Consider the following 23,382-nt stretch of genomic DNA (forward strand, 5'->3'; position numbering starts at 1 on the left):
CACTGACTCGTGTTTGCTGAGCCCGGGCTGTCCCGAAAGTCCCGCATCGGCCCTGGGGTCCTGGATCGCGGTCTGTCTGCCCTGTGGTGCTTGGTGGTCGGTGTGCGTGCCCACGCGGTCAGCTGCGTGAAAGAGGAAGGGAGCCCTTTGCCCGTGGCCGCTTGCTCTGTTCTTGGCAGAGACCCCTCCGAACGTCCTACCATGACGTTGGCATCCTGTTTTAGGCCTGGGGCTAAAACCACTTACTAGAAAGTCAATGTTTCCAGGGACCCCTGGGGTCATGGTGCATGGGGGGGTGCAACCAGTTAGGGTCAGCTTGGCTTGGGTCCTCCCATGGCGCAAGCTGGCAGGAGGGGACTCTGCATGATCCCCAGCGACCTTCTGAGGGGCACTGTCCCTTTGGAGGCCGTCTTTTTTATACGTCCCTCAATCCCCGTGGTCAACGCCTGCCCCCGCAGTGGCCCACAGGGGATGGTATAAGCACGCTCCCACGTGGGCTCAGCGTAGGCTGGTGTCACACTGGCACGGGGCTCGCGGTGGCTCCTGGGTGGGGCAGGGCACAGCCCGACAGATGGACAGGTCCCGCACAAACCCCACAGGCATCTCTGCTCCTTCCTGGGGGTCACTTTCTCTGTTGCCCTCCCTCCTTCCTCGCTGTGCCCAGGCACTGCAGCATTTGGAAAATGGGGCGGCCCTCCTGGGTATGGAGTGGGAGCCCGACAATTCATGCCTTTAAGGGGAGCAGTCTACCTGTGCACAGCTCTAGCCATCCCGGGCTTGCATTCGGAATCTCAGCGCTCCATGTGGCAAGCGGTGGCAGCCCGGTGTCTTGTTTGGGGTGGAGGTGTCTGCGGTCTGAGACTGCGCCACTGTTTCCTATGTGACCTGTGGTCCATTCTGTGCTGACGCCGCAGCTGGAAACCAGACGGGGCTGCTGGAAGGCCAGCCTTGCCCTCACCAGCTTTCCTAACCAGACCTCCTGCCAGTCACCTCCAGGCACATGCTCTTACCAGCCCCATCTACACTGTCCACATTTTTTTTTTTTTTTAATTTTAGAGAGAGAAGAGAGAAAGTGCGTGAGTGGGAGGAGGGGCAGAGGGAGAGAGAGAATCTTAAGCAGGTTCCACGTCTAGCATGGAGCCCGATGTGGGGCCCGAGCTCACAACCCTGAGATCATGACCTGAGCCGAAATCAAGAGTCAGACGCTCAAGTGACTGAGCCACCAGGCGGCCCCCCCATGGCCCACGTTAATCCACGCCAGCCACCCGAGGTCTGTGAATGTGTACCCCTGGTGCCCAGCATGTGCCCGCCCTGTTCTAATGACCTAACCAAACACAACCCCTGCCTTCTCCGTGAAGTAGCTTCGGCCACCAAGGACAGCCCAGAGCACCGGGTACTTCTTTCGGTCCCTATCACTTGACCCCACATCACTCCCTCTTATACCGGCTCCTAGGCGGGCGGGTATCCCCTGGGCTGAGGACAGCGCATACCCGGTGAGTAATGACTGGTGTCAGCTGACAGCCCTCCACGAGCCCACCTTAGGCCGCTCACCGGAGCCCAGGCGCAGGGGACAGAGCCCGCCATGGAGGGGGAGCCTATGACAAAGCCGTGCTACCGTTTACCTTGGTGGCCTCTACAAATACAGGGTGCTGCGTGTCGATGTCAATGTGTCGCTCGTAGCAAAGGCTGATTGCTCACCATGGAGGTCTGGCTGCCAGGGTGGGTGACTTCGCCCAGGGCCCTCGCCGAAGGGAGAGCTGCCACACCCTCTTCCCATGGTGCCCGAGACGCACCCATGGTCACACTCCACCCACACATGTCCCCGGCTCTGTACGGCCACCTCCACAGTGCAAACGGCCAAACCGCATCCTGCGTGTGCCAAGCACTCGTAACTATTGATTATACTGATATAAAGTCGGCTACCTGGTATTTCATACAAAAGCCAGATGAAGGTTCATGATCCCGGTGACAGTAACTGAACGAAACGAGCACACTTTCCCAGAGTTTTACATCCGGTGACTCCTGCGCTCTTTGCAACAACCCCAGGAATTATGATCCCTGTCTGCTTCACAGATTACGAAACAGGCACAGAGAGGTTAAGTAACTTACCCAAGACTACACAGTGGTTAAGTGGCAGGACCAGAATTGGAGCGCAGGCCGTCTTGCTGGAGAATCCCAGCTCCTAGCCACGAGCTTCAGCTACCCTGCATCAACTGGAGAGACCAGGACATCATTTTCTGAACTGTCAGCTCCCTGTCATGGGCGAGAATACCATAAAGGGCGATGCAACGCTTTGCATGTAGTGAGAATTAAATTATTTGCTGATTAGATCCCTTTCTCTATCTGGGTAAGAAAAACCAGCCAGATCGCAAAGCTAGAGGGAGTACAGAGAAGTGGCTTAAGATATCTATTTTTATAATGTCCAGTACGAAAGGAGTCAATTAACAAAGAACCAGGGCTGCTGAGACACGGGAGCTAGAAAGTACACGTCTGAGGCTCAGTGTCAGGGCTGAGAGCCTCGCCCCCATGGCGGGGCCGCCCGGTATCATGATGAAGCCTTAATGCACAGCTCGTCTCTGCTCAGGAACAACAGTGCTTGTAGGAAAGTCCACTCAGAGATGGAAGCTCCTCTCATTTCTAATTCCCTCAGCTTACTTTTAAAAATTTCAGGGACGCCTGGGCGGCTCAGTCGGTGAAACGTCTGCCTTCGGCTCAGGTCATGATCCCAGGTCCTGGAATCGAGTCCCACATCGGGCTCCTTGCTCAGTGGGGAGCCTGCTTCTCCCCCTAATTGTGCTCTGTCTGACAAATAAATAAATAAATAAAATCTTTAAAAATAAATAAAAATAAACAAAAATTGCCAACCCACAGAATAACCCGTATAGACTTTGCTAGATTCACCGATTTCAGTATATTTGCTCTCCCTCCCTACCTACCTATCATCTATTGATGGATTGATCGAGTGTTGTTTGGAGATACCATGTTTTACCCGAAAGTCTTCAGAGTGCATTTTCTGAGAAGGATGGCCTCTTCACACCACACACTCAGTGGTCATCATGCTGGGGGGGGGGGCAGGACATTGAGGCTCCCCAGTATCAGAGGCTACGTTCAGGTCTCCCCAACTGCCCAAGAACATCTCTTATAGGTGGCTTTTCTTTTCTTTTCTGCCTGGGGTTCAGGCAAGGTTTCTACATTGCTTTTGTTATTAATGATAAAATTTGACACTTTCAGAAACAAAACTTTAAAAAAAAAACTTTAAAATTTTGGATAGATCAGAGAAAGACAAATACCATATGATTTCACTCATATGGAATTTAAGAAACAAAACAGATACACATAAGGGAAGAGAAGGGAAAATGGAATAAGATAAAAACAGAGAGGGAGACAAACCATAAGAGACCCTTAACTCTAGAAAACAAACCGAGGGTTGCTGGAGGGGAGGGGGGTGGGGAGGAAGGGGTAACTGGGGGATGGGCATTAAGGAGGGTACGTGATGTCATGAGCGCTGGGTGTTATATTCAACTGATGACTTCCTGAATTCTACCCCTGAAACTAATAAAAAACATTAAAAAAATCAAATTTGGGATAGAAATCTGCCTTAAAAGGAATTGTTTCCAGCCTTCATAGAAGGAATATACTGAAAACACTGGGAATCCTGAAGATGCGATGAGCACGGGGAATCTGAAGCCCAGTCCTGTGCCACGTGTACTAACTTGACAAATGGCTTTAGGTGGCCTCAGGTCTTCTACTTGCATAGGTCTTCACTGTTGCTGTAACCCTGTCAGATTTTTCTGCAAACAACCTGCTTTTGGGCATGCTCGCCAGTACCTCTGGTGTGCAGAGGCCGGGGGAGGCGGCCACCTGGGCATCTGAGAATTGTGAGTGATCGCTCGAGGGGTGGGAGGTAGGTGAGGGGTGCGCATTAGCTGTAGTGGTCAGTCTGGGGCTCTTGGGGATTGAGCAAATGCTGAATGCTGAAAAGATGGTGGTGGAGAACCCCAGGAGAGCATTCCAAGGCAGAGGGCATCCGTGCAAAAGACCTCGAGGACGTGTTTGAGGGACAGAAGGCTGGAGGGAGGAGGGGGTCCCCCAGCTGGGTGGGGTGAGAGCAGGGTAAAGGTGAGATGATCAAGAGAGGTGTGGCAGGCCGGGTGCAGACCGACTCTAAGTGCCGCTGGGAAGTCACTGCAGGTCGGGGACTGCGGACCCATGAGCCCTAGCAGCACAACACCCTCAGCACGCCCCTTCAGCATGCCCCCTCTGCACCGGCTCAACCTTCCACCTTTCCATGGGTCCTTACTTATTCCCAATTCATACAACTAAGTCTGGTTGTAATAAATTCCTGCGTATGGGACTGCCCAGCCCGAGTCTCTACCCCTTTGGAATTTCCATACTAACAAATGGCCCAGATGGGGGCTATCCCAAATTATTCTCCCACCAAGAAAGGACAAGACAGCTTATTTTCTACAGTCTCTTCAAAATAATACTATTAAGCTTAAAAAAAATCTTTGCAAACGTAACAGGTAAGGATGATTGCACTGCAATTTTACCTTTTCTCTCATGACGGTATAGCTGAACAGCCTTGCTTATGCTTAAGAGCCATTGTATTTTCCTTACTGGGAACTGTCCCTTTTCCTATGGGGTCCTATCTTTTTCCTATTGATTCCTAGGAGCTTCCTGTGTAGAGGGAAATGAGTCCTTTCTGATACCAATTTCAGATCATTTCCCACCAGTTCATCCCCTCTTGGACTTTTCTGGTGGAGCTGGCTGCCAGACAGAACAAAGAGGACAATTTTACCGCCCTGCTCCGGAGGGCGGAGTTCCCTCTAGCCCCTTCTATTTTTATTGGTAACATTCTGGGGCCACAGGTCCATTTGATGCAGGGGGTCAAGAGGCCACACAGGCCACCAGGACCTGGGGGACTGGACCGGGCAGAAACAGCCCCAGGGAGCAGTCTGGCCTTCAAAGCTGCCCTGACCAGGGTGCTGCTTTTCCCTAACTTCCCATGCAGCAGCACTGCACTGGTCAGGGTGTGGATTTCAGGAGCATACTGTGCCGGGGGCCAGATGCCCACCCCACTCGACTTTCCAGCTTGTTGGGGCAGAGTAAGGGCTCCCAGGCGTAGTCTCTGAGTGGACTTTGGAGGACCGCGGCACCCCATCCGAAGCGTTCAGAAGTAAGGATCTGGTAGCAAATCTCAGACTGCTTTTAAAGAAAAATCTGACCCTTTCTTCCACCCTCCCCCCAAGGAAATTAAGGCTCCAGCACCCACCAGAAGAGACTTAAAGGGACCCCGGGGGCTGCTGGCGACGGTCGCTGCCAGGGTCCCAGGACCCAGGACAGGACACGTGTTGGAGGAAGGGGCAGCAGAATCAGCTCCGCTTCTCCCAGGCCGGTCCGGATCCACAGTTCGCCCTTCTCCTGTCTACACTGCCCGCTTTCCCACTATCCGATCCACATCACCCGCTCCCGGTTCCACACCACCCACTCTCGGTCTACACCACCCGCTCCCTGCCTCTCTCTGTCCACATTGCCCTTGCCTTCCGCACCCCCAACCACGCCTCGCAGCTCTCTTGTCCATGACGCCCGCTCCCGGATCCGCAGCACCCGCTCTCCCACTCTCCCGTTCGCGCGACCCGCTTTCCCACTCCCGGTCCACACCGCCTGCGACCTGCTGGCTGCAGATCCACGCCGCCCGCGCCTCGCCGCTCCCCATGCACGCCTCCCGCTCCAGGGTCCACGCTATCCGCTCTCCCACTGCCCCGTCCGCGCGGCCTTTCCCACTCCCCGTCCACATCGCCTGCGACCTGCTTGCTGCTGGGGGTCCACGCCGCCCGCGCCTCGCCGCTGCCGCGCACGCCGCCCGCTCCCGGGTTCACACCACCCGCTCTCCCACTCCCCGGTTCTCGCGGTCCGCTTTCCCACTACCTGTCCACACCGCCTGCGACCCGCTTGCTGCTGTCGGCCACACCGTCCGCGTCCCGCGGCTCCCAGTCCCAGCCTCCCGCTCTCCGTCGGCCCCCAGTCCGAGCAGCCCGCGCCGGCGCCTCCTCCGCGGACTACAACTCCCACAATGCCCCGCCGCCGCCCCCCGGCTTCCGGTGCTGCGCAGTTTCCGGAGCGGATCGCAACCCGGAGTCCGGATCCGAGCCCGCTCTGCACATTCCACAGGCAGGTAAAGCCCGGGGCCCCGCGCCCGCCGCCGCCCCCGCGCGCCGCCCCGGCCTCGGCCCGGCCCGCGCCCGCGCCCCGCGCCCCGCGCCCGGCCCGCCGCCCGGCCCCGCCCGCCCGCCGCCTGCCCCGGTCCAGCCGCCATGCCGACTGTTCTTTGTTACATTCGCCGGCTGCGGCTCCGTGGGCGATCGGAGTCAAAACTCCGGCTGGATTTCCCGGAGCTGCTCCGGGATCGCTCCTGCGCGCCGCCCGCCCGCCGCCCGCGGCCCGCGCGCTCGGGCCTGCCTTGCCCGCCGCCCGCCGCCCACCGCCCGCCGGCGGGGCGCGGGGCTCGCGGGGCCGCGGGGCCGCGCTCGCCCGTGGGTGCGGCGCGGGGGCTCCTCCGCCCCCGGCCCCGGCCCGCGGTCCCCGCCCCCGGGCGCCTTCGCCGCCGACGGCCGGGCGTGATATCACTGTCCCCCGTCGTCCGGCACGGCCCCCGGGGGCGCTCGGGGAGGGTCCCTGACCTCCGTCCCGGCGGTTAGGAAGGCAGACCGGGCAGTCCAGGCAATGGGGCTCCCTAGGCCCCCCCAGAGCACTCCGCCCTCGCCCCGTTTCTGTAAACCCTTGGGCGGCCGAGGGAAGGGAGTGAAGTCCGTAGACAGGTGACATGGGGTGGCCGGCTGTGCCGGGAAGGGGTTCGCCGGCCGCCCTGGTGAGGCCCGGCCCGGCGCACAGGTGGAGACGCTGGCCATGTGGCCTCTGGCGAGAGGGACAGGTGTGCGCGGTGAGGGTCGGGTTTGGAAGACAAGAGTAAACTCACTGTGGAAAATCGACCTACTTGATAGAGTTATGGGTTCACCTTTATTAAGCTCCTGAAGCAGGGGATGGGGTTTTTCCCCGCAAATGCTCAGAAATTGCCCTAACTCTCCCCCCCCACCAAAGGGTAAGTTAAAATGGTAGAAACAAGCGTGACATCAGAGACTCGCGGACCCTGTATGTATTGAACGCTGCCAACACAAAACCACCTTTGCTTAAGCCACTTCATAAAATCCGGATTCACCAGAAAAATTCGGAGAACCCAGCTTGGTTCCCAGAGATATTTTTGAGGATGAAAAGTAAGGAAGCATCTGGTTTTGTGATAAACCTTAGAAGGCAGTGAGGAGAGACGGGTCCCAGAGGGTGCAAGGAGGTAGACGCTGTGTTGACAAGTGAGACGCCCCAGCACAGCACACCATGATATTTTGTTTCAGAGCTGTACCTTCTCCCATCCTCCATGTTTTCACTGCTCCACGCAGCCTCTCTGAATTTCCTTGACATCACTGCCTTATGGTGAATAGTTACCATGTAGAGCTGTAGTTTGGATTCCGAAAGGGAAAACCAGCAAAATTTCTCCTTTATAGAGTTTTCCCTGTTGACATCTTTGATTCATACTTGTGCAAAAAAAGTTCCCAACAGAGAATATAATGTTATGTTCTATTTTGGAAGCAGAAAGGACGGTTATTTTTTCCCAGAAGACAAATAAATAAATTAAAAAATCAACCCCAATTACAAGCCTAATACCTTTCCTTAGAGTAATTATAGTTGAGAAAGAACTCTGTTTGCCTCAGATAAACCTCTCATTATCATTCTTTTGATATCATTATCTGGGGAGAAAACCAGTAAAAGAACACTCCTCCCATTTTGCAGACTTAAGGGAGATTTAAGGTACGTTTCTGATACACACATGATTTCAGAGGCTAAGTTTGTTCAGTGACGACTTATGTGCTTTCTCAGTCTTCTTGTCACACTTGTAAGGGGTGGGTGGTACAGTCCCAGCTCACCTCAAACAGTTCACGGGTGTGCGTTTTCATCCCTTTGGCCATTCATTCCACAAATATTTATTGAGTGTGGGCCTATCATGTGCTGGGCACTGCAGAGAACAGGAGAGAGAGAAAGCCCTGCCTTTTGGATCCGATGTTCTGAAGGAAGGGAGGGAGGCATTGACCAGAAACAGTAAAACTCGGTTAGGTGGACCACGGTTAGAGCAAGTAGGGGAACAGGAAGCAGGTGGGGGCATGGGTAGGGGTGGACACACAGGCAGTCTGAGCGGGGGACATTTGGGCTGCAGCCAGTGCCGTGAGGTGCTCCTGGACGTCCAGGGTGAGAGTGGCAGGGGTAGAGGAGTGGCAGGTGCAGAGGCCTTGTGTGGAACACGCTTTGTGTGCCCAAGGATGAGCAAGGCGGTGTGACCGAGGGGAGAAAGCCCAGGAGGGCCACACAGGCTGTCAGCCATTCAGAGGGCATCCTGCTGCCCAGTGGGTGCCACGGAGGGCTTTGGGCTAGGCTGGGACAAGATCTGTGTCATTTTAGAGATGACCCCATGCTTGCCATGTGGGGAATCCGGGCCTGACAAGATTCCATTGCAAACAGGGTGGAGGCAGGAGGCAAAGGAGGAACCAGGACAAAGGGTATTTCCAGAGCCAGGAGGCCTTGCTGCAGGTTTGGTTGGGGAATGTGTGGTGGGTGAGTGGAGGTGCCATTTATTGAGGTGCAGGTGACAGGTTGAGGGAGACTGTGGAGGAGGGGGTGGTGATCAAGGGCAATCAGGGCCCTGCAGACAGTGGCGTCTTTAAACTGCCGCTCTGCAGTGGGAGAAACCCTTGCTCAGGGCCTAGAGTCTGCATCCTCGCCTTGCTGCACACTCTGATCCTGAGAAAGGGTCGTTTCTCTCGGAGTCCAGGAGAGAGCAACCCCCACCCCCAGTCCTGGGGTGGGCCGTGGCCCTAGGGTACAGAAACCTCAGGATCCAACAGCTATGTGGGTGTCGGGGGAGTGGCTTCGCTGTGGGTCAGAGACCTCAGGCTTTCGGCAGACGGAAGGTGTCCTTGTGCCGACGGAGGAGGTGGGGACCCTGGGCGGTCATGGTGGTCACCGATGAGTGGCTGCATGAGAGAGACACTGCAGTAAGGAGCTGCTCGCTCCCGGTTACCCATGTGTGGAGTGAGGCTCCTTGCACTCACATTGACAGAAACGAAGAGTAGGAACAGATGTGAGCGTGTGTCCGTGACAGGTGAACCGGCTGGGGAAAGGCCTCTCTGCTTCATCAGGCATGGCTTCTATGTTGGGTGACTGTTTATCGAAATGTGTGCTGTCGTTTTGTTCGGATCAGTGGGGTTCCAGTTACTGCAGTGCTAACTCAACCCGGAAGAAGCGATCACACGCTCTGGTCCTAGAAAATCAAGACGGATTTGACTGATGTGCATAAATTGATGTGCGTATTTGCAGGGTGGGCACTAGCGTCATTTCAGGCAAGAGCACGGAGCAGTGGGTTTAGTGTCTGCAGGGAGGGGGATGCAGATCCCAGACAAAGAAGGGCCGTGAACTTCCTGACGGTGGAGGGAAAGCTCGTGCCTGTGCTTCGTAAACAGATGGCAGTAGATGTCACACTGTTGTGCTTGATTCCAATAGTCATGTTTAGAAGAGTGACCTAACGGTTTTATTTTAAGAAGCCAATATTTATAATATGCTGGAAATTATGTCCCTTGCAGCTGTTAAAACTAGGGACGAGCAGTTTAAGCTGTCAGCTCCAGTGCAGGAAATGTCAGCAAAGAGGTCACTGGTGCCTGGAACCAGGTGTCAGGTGGGGTCAGGGGCGGAGGGCTGGACTAAGGGCTGGACTGGGGACACGGGCATGGGAGGTGACACGGGAGCAGGTGCTGGGTCTGGAGGGAGAGAGGACCCAGGGGCAGCCTGGGTTACCCCCACCACCACCAACACCGGGGGCAGCTTTGGACAGGAGACAGGAAGGCGCCCCCAGAGAGACTAAGGAAGACTGGGAGTTTCCAGAGGGAGGGCGTGAGGGCTGCCTGCAGACCACCCCCCCCATGCCTAGCGCTGATGGAGGGCTGACTCGTTAAGACAAAGGCGCTGGGGCTGATGGGCTCGCTTGGATGGAGCCATGGGAGCGAATCCTCCCTTTCAAGAGCGAACAGGAGGTGAGGAAGCCAACAGAGTTCTTCCCAGGAGTTTCGCAATAGAAAGAAACAGAAATGGGGCTTTAGAGCCATGGGGGAGGTGATGTAAGGAAAACATTTTTGTTTTAATGAGTGAGCTCTGGTTGAGGCTGCTGTGAACCTTCCAGGGCCGAAACTTGCAGAGAGAGGTGTGTACTGAGGAGGGTGCAGGTGGCCTGGGTCTCCCAGGGAAAAGTGGGCGTGGCGGGCTGTCCGGCAGGACTGGTGTGGCCAGGAGGGCCCTGCGGAGGGGGCGGGCATTGGATGAGGTGCCCAAGACTGGGTAGGAGTTTGACAGATGGAGGGAGAGAGTTTCTGGAACAGGAAACAAGAAGGGGTCATGGAAGCTGGAAGCTGGCCATGGATAATTTGGGGTGTTGAGCCCTTGGAGTGGCGCAGGGGGGCAGCTCTCGGTCACAGTGGGGGCCCTTCTGAAATGCACAGAAATCTAACTCTAGACCCTCCCCCGAGCCTTCCCGAGCCTGCAGGATCGGAGTTTCACAAACTCACACAAAATTGAATCTTGGGTTTCTCAGAGATGATGCCTTTCTTTGCCTGGTCTGTCCCATGGGTTACTGGCTCCGTTTGGCTCGTTCTTGGTGTCTAGCATGATCCGCATGTCCAGCTTATAGCCGTGAGCCTTGGTGGATCGCACACGTCCGCAGAACGCCGCCGCCCAACGGCCTCCTGCCCTTAATGCAGCTGGAGGCACACTCTTCGAGACTCGGCTGTCTTTACATCATGGTCCGCGCGGGGATGATGCTCGGGCAGGACTGTACTTCCTGCTCGCGCTCCGGGGAGGAGAGCCTGTCCCTGCAGGACAAGGAGCCTTAGAGAAGGAGCGATGCACGCGTTTCGCCTTGTGTAAGGCTAAAAATGAATGTGCTGATCAGTTATAGTACATTTGCCTTTGATTGTGGCCCAAAACATAGGTGTGATTTTAACAACACGTCAGTCCAGAAATTGATGGAGTCCTTGTTCTGAGCTGGCAGCTTCTGTCCTGTTAATTGATTCTGCGTTCTCAGTCTCTGCTCGTCCCTCGGGGCCCCTCTCCCCGGCACGCCTGACTTCCCTGAACTCTGTCCTGCACCACTTTGCATTGTGTCCACGGAGCTCCCCCACCTTCTGCTAAGAACGCATGAGGGTCTTTTCATCACCAAAGCTCCCAAGGGGGCCTGGTTTGAAAATGTCAGCCTCCCATATAGAAATGTGTGTGTGCAGAAAGACAGCTGTCACGTGGGGCTCTATTCTGCACGAGAAAGGCCATGCTACCTCGGTTTGCATTTTCAGGGAGGCGGAGTGCAGACCTCTCTCTCCGCTCATTGCTCAGAAATCCTCTTAAAGAACCAGACGTACATGTCAGAGATATAGACGTTGTCTCTGATGAGATGAAGGGGTTCAGGAAGAGGAAACAGGAGAAACTATAAAAGAAGTAACACAAGAAAATCTGCAGGCTGAGGGGGTCCCCCACCAGCGCTCAGTCCCGAAGCAGACTGGGACACATGAGGGCAGTGGAGTGAGACAGAAGGTCTGAAAGCTTCTGGGGGCAGGGATCCCATGCAGAGGCTGGCCGGCGGGCATGGTGTCAGCCTTCCCCTGCTTGCGGGACGCGGGAGGACCGTGGCATCATGCCTTCCTGGTCTGAGTGAACCAGCTTTCGTGGGAGACACGAATGAAGACGTCTGCAAATGTGGCAAGTCTTCCCAAAAGATGTGCCTCCCACACACCCGTGCAAGGAAACCACTGGGAAATGTGCCCCTAGATTGAGAGAGTGACCCCGAGGATGGAGGCAAGGACACTCAGGAGTCCAGAGCGGCTCACTAACCGAGTCCGGGCGCCGGGGAAGCACGGGCCCAGCCCCAGCCTGTGTCCGGCCTCCAAGGTACGCTCGGGAGCGCGGTGGGCCCCCTGCACCCTGGTGATGGCTTGACCCAGGGCAGACAAACTGACACTGTGAGGAGGCGCGGCGCGGTTGCAGGACGCGGGGAGGCGTAGCCATGGGCACCTGGCCCCAGTGCTGCCACCTCCGCCCCCAGCAGCGTCTGCACACACACACGCACCCCGCCAAACCTCCCGCGGCAGAAGCCACACACAGACTGTACGCAAGGTCTGCACACCAGCACATACGACAAAATCTGCACACGGCACAAGAGTGACGTGAAACAACAATACACAGAATCTACAAACACAAGGTCTCCGCAGACAACACACAACAGGAGCCGCACAGAAACAACACAAAACCTATGTGAAACAATACAGCAAATCTACACACAAGCAGCGTGACCTGCACAGAGCCACACAACAAAATCTGACACACACGTGCAGCGAAACGGTACCTACAAATGGTAAGAACTAAGAACGTGTGAAAAAATAGGTCATTACCTTTAAACGGCGTACCGGAAATGAATTAATCAATTTGTTTGAGCAAGCAGTCAAGAGTGTTTTCAGAGTCCTAATATTACAAACACCGATTTAACGAAGACGATGTCGGGGAAGCTGGCGGGGGGAGAGTGGGGATGCTCCCTGTTCGTCGGCTGCGGTGAGAACTGAGGGTGCAGCCCCCAGAGGTGAGCCGTCAGGGGCCTCAGCGGAGGCCTGTCCTTTCCAGATGTGGAAGCAGACGTGGCAGAAAGACAGACAGGAGAGAGCCCCGCTGGGGAGGCGCGATCAGAAACCGGGGCAGTGGTTTCCTTCCAGAGGCCTTTTGGCCTCCACAGTGCGTATATGGTTAGTAGCCGTTCACCTTTATTTTTTTTTTTAAGGAATTATTTATTTATTCGAGAGAAAGAGCAATTGAGCAGGGGGAGGGGCAGAGGGAGACAGAATCTCTAGCAGATTCCCAGCTGAGCACGAAGACTGACGCGGGGCTCAATCCCATGACCTGAGATCAGGCCCTGAGCCGAAATCGAGAGTCGGGCGCTGGCCTGCCCCGCCCGGGTGCCCCGTAGCTGTTCACTTTGATGGATGAGAAGAAGAGAAAGACATGGGAACAGGAGGTCCTGCTGCGCTGTCATCCAAGGGCCCTGCCCTGAGAGGTGGCTTGAGCTGGCCCAAGACAGTTTTCATCCTGCGGGTCAGGTGGTATGTGCCCCACCGCCCAGGGGCCTCCTGTCCCCACGTCCCAGGTCCCGGGTCTGGAAACACGGTACCAGCTGGGGAGCTGGGGCCATCCTGCAGTGAGAAAGCTGCTGGCAAGGCCATGTGGCCACAGCAGAGGCCCATGTTCCATGTCCATCCCGCTCAGACACGCAGAGAGGCTCTGGGCTTCCCACGTCTGCTTTCAAGAGCCGCTATCAGCCTGCAGATTCTGGAGTGGGAACCAGTAGCGTGGGTGAAGCGGTTCTTGGAAATTAGTCTCTAGGCAATGAAGTGTTCCTCAAATGGTCACTAAGGCCCGGGCCGGGCACGGCCATGCAGTGGCCCGTCACACTCAAACTCCGTCCTCATGGTGGCCTCACTGTGGCAGGGAGAAAGGGTGTGGGCATGAACAGTGGCAGCCTGGGGCTTTACAAATGGAGAAAGCACGCAGGCCGTGTGGGAGAGAGGGGGAGATGCCCCCGCACGAGGCAGAGGCCAGGCGAGGCGGTGGGGCTGGCGGGAACGTGGGTAAGGGAGGCTCAGAAAGGTCCAGAAATGAAAAGTCTGGGGCGTGGGAGATTACTTCATTGGGCTGGAGCAGAGAGTCACGTATGATGGGAGATAAGATTAGGAAGAACTGAAGATTATAACCAGTTTACAGAATTGTCAATGCCAAGTTCATGGGTTTGCACTAAGCAACCAGGCATGATTCCTGTGTCGTGCTGCTTCTCTCTGACACTGAAGGCTTGTTTCTGAAAAATAGATACACGGCAGAGTCATAGGGGGTGAGAGTTGTGCCATGGAAAGTGCTAGGGAGCCACTGTTTTATGGGGTTGTATCAATGAGCTAGAATTTCAAAACCATACCTGTGCAGGCTGGAAGGGGACTCATTGTGCGAATGAGGAAACTGAGGCCCACGGAGAGGAAATAACTCACACGGAAGTGTCTAACATACAGAACACGGCAGAGCCAGGCTCACACCCTGGTCCCTGGTGCCTGTGCCCTACAGCAGGACCAGGCCCTTTCCTTGCATGGACGCACCCTGTCTGTGCTCTGGACTGAGGGTCTCTAGTGTGTGAAGCAGTGTGTGCAGAAATGTTCTTGCCCAAATAAGATCAGACACTGCTGGGCTAAACACATTCCAACAGATTTTTATTGCAGGACTTCTCGGGGCCATTGTGAATCAGGACTCCAGAATGGGACTCTGCAATGTCTCACAAATTTACTGGCCACAAAATTCCTCTCTATCCACCTGCTGCTTCCCTGGGGCCTGTCCCCCCCCAACAGACCATCTTTCAGGAATGTTCCACAGCACACGTTTGTCAAGATAGCTCTTGCTTGTTTGCTCTTTCCTTTTCGTGATTTTTCCCTTAATGCTTTTAATATTTTCACGGCACATGTACCCAGTGGGAAAATGTCCTTCTTGCTTAAAAAACCTTCCCTGAGCCTCTAGACCAGGACTGAACACTTGATATGGCTGATCTGATACATATGACAAAGTTCGTTAATTATTCTTATATTAATTACATGTTGAAATGATAATATTTTGGGTATATTCTGTTAACTAAAACATTACCAAAATTACATGTGTGAATTCCAGCAAGATTTCATATCGATGAAGGCAAGATTGTTCTAAAAATTTGTATAGAAAGTCAAGGAATGAGTATGGCTTAACCCATTTTGAAGAAGAAGAATAAAGTGTGAGGAAACACTCCACCTTGATGTAAGACTTATTCCAAAACTGTGGTACTTAAGACAGTAGTGAGTGCTGTCCACCGAATGTGGTGCTGGCCGGGGATGGACACAGCGGGCGTTGGAACAGAAGAAAGAACCAGACATAGAGCCACACAGAGAGAGCCAGCTGGTTTTGGGCAGAGGCGCGAAGCATTTCAGCGGTGCTGACCCAGTTGTTCATCTGTAGGCAGAATAACCTCGACCCCACATCTTATACAAACATTAATTCAAATGGGAGAATGTCCTTTAACGTGTAAAACTGTAAGACTCTCCTAAGGAAGCTAGGAGGAAATTTGGGGAGCCAGGGCTTATGCATGGGTCGTAGACAGGACACCAAAAGCATAATCCATAGAAAGGAAAATCAGTGAGTGGGACTCTATCAAATTAAAAACCTCCGTTCTGCAAAGACCCCGTAGGGAGGATGCAAAGCAGTGCTGTTGCTGTAGGGTGGGAGGAAATGCTTGGGAGCCACGTTTCCGACGAAGGATCTAGATATGTGGCAACCTTCAAAATACAAGAGGGAAGAAAAAACCCAGACGGTCTGAGAAAATGGGCAAAGGACGCGAGGGGACACTACTAATGAGGGTTTACAGATAGCAGACCGGTACACGAGAAGCTGTCCAGTATCATTAGCCGTCAGGGACGTGCGACGTGGAGCCACAGTGTGATGCCAGGGTCCCTCTGTGCGAGCGGCTACAGTCAGACTTGGTGACAACCCCGGATGCTGGCGAGGACGCAGACTGCCGGCCTCTCACACACTGTGACAGCTTCTTAGTCAACAAAGCCTGCACTTGTCAGCGACCCAGGCTGACCCCTTGCACTTCGAGGCATGTATCCCAGAGAAGTGACAGTCGTGACCACAGAAAGCCTGTGCACAATTGCTCATAGCGGCTTTATGTGTAAAAGCCCAAGTCGGGGGAAGCCCAGGTGTCCCTCAGCGAGTGAACGGTTCAGCTGACTGTATCGTGCTCACACGGCGGAGTAACTCAGGACTGAACAGGGATGTCCGGGATCCGTGTGACAACCTGAACAGACCTCAGGGGCATTTTGCTGAGTGAAAAAAAGCCAGTCTCCAAAGGTCCCATCGTGTACGATTCCACTATACGACGTTCTTGAAACGACAGCATGTCAGAGATGGAGACTGGCCTCGTGGTTAGCAGGGGTTGGGGTGGCAGGGCGGGAGGGGGTGTGACCGTAGAGGGGGCGCAGCAGTGAGGTCTTCTCCAGAATGGAACAGTCCTCCTGCATCTGGGTTGTGGAAGAGGCTCCACAGATCTGCAGCTGTGATAGCAGGACACGGAGCGACACGGACACACACCGCGCCCAGGTCACCTTCATGGTGTTGGTACTATGCCGTGGCCACGTGGGAGCTGTGATGTTATCCATAGTTACATAAGACACGGCCGTCGGGGAAGACTGAGTGAAGGGTATTTGGGGCCTCTGTGTGCTCTTTTGGAAATTTCCTGTGATTCTATAATTATTTCAAAATGTAACACAAACAGCTCCCAGAACATTGCGTGTGTGGCTCACTGGAGACTTGTGTTGGAGGGCGCTGCGGAGGTGAATCTGGTAAATCGTCCCAGCCAGGAACAGACTCACAGGACGCCATCACCTTGCTCCCAGATCCGTCCCCTGTCACATAGATGGTCCCGGGAGGGGCAGGGAAGGCCCAGCCAGGCCAAGAAACGAGACATAATCTTCATTTCACACTTGCGTCACCAGCCTCTCTGAAAACGCCTCTCTCTCCGAGTTATTTTTAGCAGCCTGTGTTTTAAGATTGTGATGTGTTCGCTTTGCAATGTTTCAACCCGGGCTGCTTTTTCTAAATCAGTGCTTTTGCAGGTCACGTTAAAAGATCATCTTTTTCCCACCTCCTGTCCGCTAGGATGGCGACGATAAACGCAAATGAACAAGATAGGGGGTGTTGGGAGGATGCGGGGCAGTTGGAAGCCTCGGGCACCGTCGGCGGGAGTGGAAGGTCTCCCGGCCGCCGTGGTTCCAGTGTGGCGACTCCTCAGACGGTGAAACAGAGTTCCCCTGCGGTCCGGAGTTCCAGCTCTGTGTCTGCACCCAAAGAAGTGGAAGCAGGGCCTCGAAGAGATGCTTGTGCCCCCGCATTCACAGCCGAGGGGTGGAAACAGCCCAAGTGCCCGCGGGCGGATGCATGGCCCTGCGCGGCGCGGCCTGGCCGTCGGGGGAGGGGCGTCCCGGCTGCAGCAGGAAGGGCCTTCTGAGCCCTGCTGCACGTCGGGGAGCCTGGCGGACACCGTGCTGAGTGCCACGGACCAGACACAGAAGGACGAGTTCTGGGGGGCTCCCCCTGCGTGCTGGACCTCCGGTGGTCAACCTCACGTGAAGTAGTCTTCATAAAAACCGTCCGTACGCTCTGCCGAGGGTACGTAGGGGCTCTACTGGCTTCTTTCCTGCTCCGGGCCCCTTTACGCAGACCTGCGTTCCGGAGGAGGTTTGGCGTGTGTGGTCTGTGCTGCCTCGCTCCTCTCCAGGTCGGTGTTGGACTGGTGGCGGGTTGCAGAAGCCTCTGAATGGCTGGTGTTCTGTAGACCCACACTGTGTTTTTCTAGAAGTTTCCTGCAAAACTCAGAATAGTCCAATGAGGTGTCTGGGCTTTCTGAGTGAGGGTGGTGGTGGGATGTCTTCCCCGCATCTCAGAGTTTGGGCTGACGAACGTCTGTAGCCATAGAAATGAACCCTGGTTCTTCACCACCTGCACAAGGCGGCCAGGCTCGGGCACAGCAGGGGACCCATGGCCATCACGGGAGACACGTGGATGGCTTGGCACTCTCCTGCGGCCATGCCTAGACCCCATAAAATCTGTGACCTTGTGATTGACCCTGGTGGGGTGGCCCTGCCTGGTAACCACAGGGGCAGCTGGTGCACCTTGCTCAGACCTTTCCCCCTTTGTACCGAGAAAGGAGTGCGTAAGGTTGCCCTGGGGAATGGAGGCCCTCTTCCAGGAAGTGGAGGGCGAGGATCTATTTGGCCAAATCTGGATCCCACACACCAGCCCTTCCAAGTTCCTTTCCAGCAGGTTCTGGGGTGCCCCTGCCCTGTCGTAGTTTGTGGAAGGGGAGAGGGCTTATACTTTTCTACTGCCCCAAGTAAGGCAGACCTTCACAACGTGGCGATGGTGGGTGCCTGTGCATCCCGGGGCAAGAGAGGGACGTTGCCTTCTGTGAGCCGATGAAATGCTGTCACGGGCACCAGCCACTTTCCTGAAAAGCTGCCATTTCCTGTGATAGCATCATCCATTTACATGCTTTCTTCACTAATAGATTTTACTGTTCGAGCTTTCTTTCAAGTATGTGTAGCTGGAAACCTTCAAAAGGCTCAGTGTCCAGGGAGGGAAGGCAGGAGCCCCGGGACAGCAAGGCCAGGCCCGTGTGGCCACCCCCGGAGGGCGCCCAGGAGGAGGGCTTGCCGGGCCTGGCCTGTGTGGGGGCGACTGCACAGGTGGGCCTTGAGTTCTGGGCCCACAATGGCAGAGCCTTGCCCCGAGCAGGTGCTCTGTGAACACTGAGGAAGAGAGAGAGGCATTTACAGTCACTTTTGATGGGAATGTGGGGGGTCTCTTTCCAGTCTTACTGCTAATCTACCCAAACTTCTGAAGTTTCTGGCCTCAGTTTTGCAAATGAAGCATTTGAAACTTTCCAACCAAGTCTTAATTATCGGGAGGTACTGAGGAGTCCAGTGAAAAGGTATCAAGGCTTACTGTATATGGAGCGTGGCATTCAAAGGATGTAAGAATTTGAAAAGGGAGTAGAAAGATCGAGATCAAGCTCCTGTTGGAAATCCAGTAAAAAACCCCAAAAGCAAAAAATAGACATTGTCCATGATTTATGACAACTTGAAGTAACTGTTTAATAGGAAGGGTCAACTTCGTTTTGGGATTTGGGGAGGCAGAGTAGTGGACAGGGAGGAAGGTGTCTGGAGGGTGAACCTGGGCCCTGTCTTGAACGAGCGGGACTTGGGCAGGGCAGGGGGCTCCAGGGAGGCAGGCCATACCCCAGGAGGGGACCTCGGTCCATAGCTGGGGGCTGGGGGGAGTGCAGGGATGTACTCGGGGAAGCGGCCGGCTCTGTTAGTAGATGCCGCCCTGCCCGGTACCTGGCCCGTGCGGGCTGAGCAAGGCCGATGGCTCTTGCCCTGTGGTCTTTTAGGGTCACTAGATAAATAACACACAGAAGTGATTACAGTGGTCAAAAGTGCAGTGAAGGAAAATTGCAGGGTGCTTTTAGAAAGTGTTACAAGGCCTTAATTTGAACAGGTGGACCAGGAAACCCCTCCCCAGAGATGTGCCAATTAAGCTAAGATGTGAAGAATGAGTAGGTGTTAGCCCCAGAGCAGGGGGAGGTTCCAGGCACAGGGAACAGCATGTGGGAGGCCCAGAGGCAGGAAGGCGCTGGGTGCTTCTGGGAACTAAAAGAGGCCATCGTGGCCCGAGAGGGTCAGTGAGGGGAGGTGGGCAGAGGAGGCTGGTGGGCTTGGGTTTTGTCCTGGGGACAGTGGGAAGCCATCGGCTTTCCGGCTGGCAGGTAGTATGATTAGGTTCCAGTTCTAGAAGCAGCCCCCTCTGCGGTGTGGGAAATGGGGTGGCCGGCCCGGGTGGAGCAGGAAGAGCCTTCTGGAGGCCCTTCCAGGGGGGAGAAGGTGGGTGTGGTTAGGGGATGTGGTGGAGGCTGCAGGTAGGGTCTGTGGGACCGTTGCCCCTGGGGCGGGATGAGCCTGGGTCTCGGAAACCGTGTTCTTAGATGTGGGAGGCACAGGAAGGCCCAGATTGGCAGGGAAGCCAAGAAGGGTCTGGTCCTCATTTCTGGTAGATGGGCGGCGCTCAGACGTGGGGTGCTGCAGAGTAACCTGGGGGTTTGTGGGTGCAAGGACCCAGAGAGTCTGCTTCAGCAGGTCTGGGGAGGGGCCCGAGAATTCGCATTCCAGAGAAATTCCCAGGTGCTCGTCCAGGGACCACCCTTGGAGAACCACTAGCATGAGGTCACTTTTCACAGGATGGGGAGTTAAAATGGCCAAATCTTATGCTTGTGGTCTTTTTGGGTTATTTTCCCTAAAACACTGCTGATAGTCCATCATCCTGGGATTTCTTACGTGCCACGAATGTCTGGGGACTGGACGTGCCCGTGCAGAGGGGCCATCAGCGCTACAGGGACTCTGCGACGACGGCAGACTTCAAGCTACCCCCTCACTTCAGGCCTCACTTGCTGTCCAGGGGTGGCTGCGATCTGTTTGCTTGGCTTTTAAGAACCATTTTAGGGCTGTGTCTCGGGGATCAGATGCTACTAGTAAGGGATGTTCTTTCCCGGGACGCAATGTACTGACGACGCTAGCAGTAAAAGGCTGAAACCCCCCGTTGTTCCCTGCCCACTACCATTTTCTTCCTGTGGCCCAGCCTCACACCGAGTCGGACGGGTTTCCTGCCCCAGCTGTGGGCTTGGAGGAGCCGCTTCTTTGGGGACACTCAAGGGGCAGGAGACGGTCAGCTTCTCCTCCCTTGAGGGTGCAGAACAGAGGCAGCCCCCCCAGGGCTCGGTGGGTCTAGCCAGGCTAATGCGAGGAATGCCCGAGGCAACTGCCCTTGTCTGCACCCTGCGGTTCTGACAGGTTCTGTAGGGACCCCGTGTTCTGCCTGCCACGAGCCTGCAGCATTGAGCAGCTTCTGAAGAGCCTGTTCTGGGGGTGCCCGGATGGCTCAGTTGGTGAAGAGTCCACGTCCTGACTTCAGCTCAGGTCATGATCTCAGGGTCCTGGGATCGAGCCACGCGTTGGGCTCCCTGTTCCGCGGGGAGTCTGCTTGAGATTCTCTCTCTCCCTCTGCCCCTTCCCCACCTCTAAAATGAATGAATGAATGAATGAATGAATGAATGAATGAATATTGAAAAGAGCCTGCTCTTGTCTTTTCAGGACTTCCTCCGTTGGGAGCTGGTGCCGGCAGGTGGAAGGATTCGGGCTCACAGGCAGACAGGTTCTCAGGCTCCTCAGAGCGCTCCAGCAACTCGCTAAAGCAGGTGTCCATGTGTTTGTTTCTTCTGCCTCTTTGTCCCTCTTCACCTCCTGCTCAGTGACCACATGCTGTCCCCATTCTGGCCTCTGACCACCCCCGTGGTACCATCCACCAGGAAACCCTACGTTAAAGCTACTAGGGCCACAATGGGACATTTTTCAACTTAAATGGGGATTCCAGGAAAATACTGGGCTGTGTTTGCAAAAATAAACACCCTAGTTATTGATCCTTGGCCCTTTTTTTTTTTTTAGAGGGGTCAGGGGGAGGGCAGAGGGAGAGAGAGAGGAGAGAGAAACTTAGCGGACTCCACGCCCGACATGGGGCTCTATCCCAGGACCCTGAGATCATGACCTGAGCTGAAATCAGGAGTCAGACACTTAACTGATTATGCCACGCAGGCGCCCCGGTCCTTGGTACTTTGAAGGCAGCTTGGAAATCCCATCTCTCTGCCTTGTCTCCTTGTCGCTAAACCACCTCTTCCCCAGTGAGGTTTGGAACTCTCTCCCCTCTGCTCATGTGAACATGTGTTCGGGGATCTGAGTTTTCATTTGGACTTTGCATCATCTGCTTTTCGTTCTTCAAGCTGCCGCTGGGGTAGAGGTGGGACAGAGGCCATGTGAAGTCAGCATGCAGGAGGAGCCAACCTGTATCCTTTGCCCAAAAAAGAACGTAGCAGTACAGAGGGGCTCCGACAAGAGCTGAGATGCACGAAGGTTGTGCGGGCTTGGCTTCACTGGGGACGGAGGAAGTGGGGGAGAAGAGGAATTATTATTTTTAGTGCATGCTGGGTGTATTGTACTTTATGCCCCCCCCAAAACCACATGAGGTGAGCGTTAAAAAAATTATTTTAATTCCAGTATGGTTGACATACAGGGTTATGTCAGTTCCAGGTGTGTGATGCAGTGACTCAGCACTTCCATACATCACCCGGTGCTCATAGGATAAGTGGACTCCCCATCACCCATCTCACCCATCCCCCTACGCACGTCCCCTCTGGTGGCCATCAGTGTGTTCTCTGTAATGAGGAATCTGTGTTTTGGCCTGTTTCCTTTTTTCTTTGTTCCTTTGTTTTGTTTCTTAAATTCCACATGTGAATGAAATCATGTGGTATTTGTTTTTCTCTGACTTATTTCACTTAGCGTTATACTCTTTAGACCCATCCATGTTGTTGCGAATGGCAAGATTTCCTTCTTTTCGTGGCTGAGTGATATTCCTGTGCGTGTGCGTGTGTGCGTGTGCGTGTGCGTGTGTGTGCATGTGTGTGTGCGTGCGCGTGTGTGCGTGTGTGCGTGCACGTGCACGTGCACGTGTGTATAATATATCACCTCTTCTTTATCCATTTATCAGCTGATGGACGCTCGGGCTGCTCCGTGTCTTGGCTGTTGTAGGTAACATCGCTACAAACATTGGAGTGCATGTATTCCTTTGAATTAGTGTGTTCGTATTCTTTGAGTAAACACCCAGTAGTGGAATTACTGGATCATATGGTAATTCTATCTTTAACTTTTTGAGGACCCTCCATACCGTTCTCCAGAGTGGCTGCACCAGCTTGCATTCCCACCAGCAGTGCACGAGGGCTCCCCTTTCTCTGCATTCTCGCCAACACCTGTTGTTTCTCGTGTTGTTGATTTTAGCGGTTCTGACAGGTGGGAGGTGATTTCCTGGAGAATGATGAGTGATACAGAACAGCTCCACAGGTGTCTGTTAGCCTCTGGGTGTCCTCTTTAGACAAATGTCTGTTCATGTCTTCTGTCCATTTTTTAATTGGATTATTTGGGTTTTTAGAAATTGAGTTGTATCAGTTGTTTTGGATACTAACCCTTTATTGGATAGATCATTTGCAAATATCTTCTCCCATTCCATAGGTTGCCTTTTTGTTTTGCTGATGGATTCTTTCCCTGTGCAGAAGCTTTTCATTTTGATGTAGTCCCAATAGTTCATTTTTGCTATTAGTCCTTTGCTTTAGGAGACATATCTGGAAAAATGTTGCTACGGCTAATGTCAGAGAAGTGACTGCTTGTGTTCTCTTCCAGGATTTTTATGGTTTCAGGTCCCCCATTTAGGCCTTTAATCGATTTTGGGTTTATTTTGGTGTTTGGTGTAAGAAAGTGGTCCAGTTTCTTTCTTTTGCATGCAGCTGACCAGTTTTCCCAACACTATCTGTCTTTTTCCTATTGCATATTCTTGCCGCCCTTGTTGAAGATTAATTGACTATATAATCATGGATTTATTTCTGGGTTCTTTATCCTGTTCCGCTGATCTGTTTGTCTGTTTTTGTGCCGGTACCGTACTGTTCTGATTTCTACAGCTTTGTAGTGTATCTTGCAATCTGGGATTGAGGTACCTCCAGTTTTGTTTTTCTTTTTCAAGATTGCTTTGGCTATTTGGGGG

The 23,382-nt window shown here is 54.3% G+C and overlaps 1 protein-coding gene across 1 annotated transcript in view; it reads left to right on the forward strand.

The window, feature by feature from the left end:
• The first annotated feature begins 6,108 nt into the window (after window positions 1-6,108).
• Window positions 6,109-23,382, forward strand: part of PRDM15 (PR/SET domain 15) — a 67,365-nt gene continuing 50,091 nt past the window's right edge. The window contains exons 1-2 of the mRNA XM_040621888.1: window positions 6,109-6,175; window positions 20,892-20,995. The gene's annotated coding sequence lies outside the window, so the exon portion shown is untranslated. The remainder of the gene's footprint in view (window positions 6,176-20,891; window positions 20,996-23,382) is intronic.

Source organism: Ursus maritimus, unplaced genomic scaffold (assembly GCF_017311325.1).
Source record: "Ursus maritimus isolate PB19 unplaced genomic scaffold, ASM1731132v1 scaffold_4, whole genome shotgun sequence".
NCBI classification, from domain to species: Eukaryota; Metazoa; Chordata; class Mammalia; order Carnivora; family Ursidae; genus Ursus; species Ursus maritimus.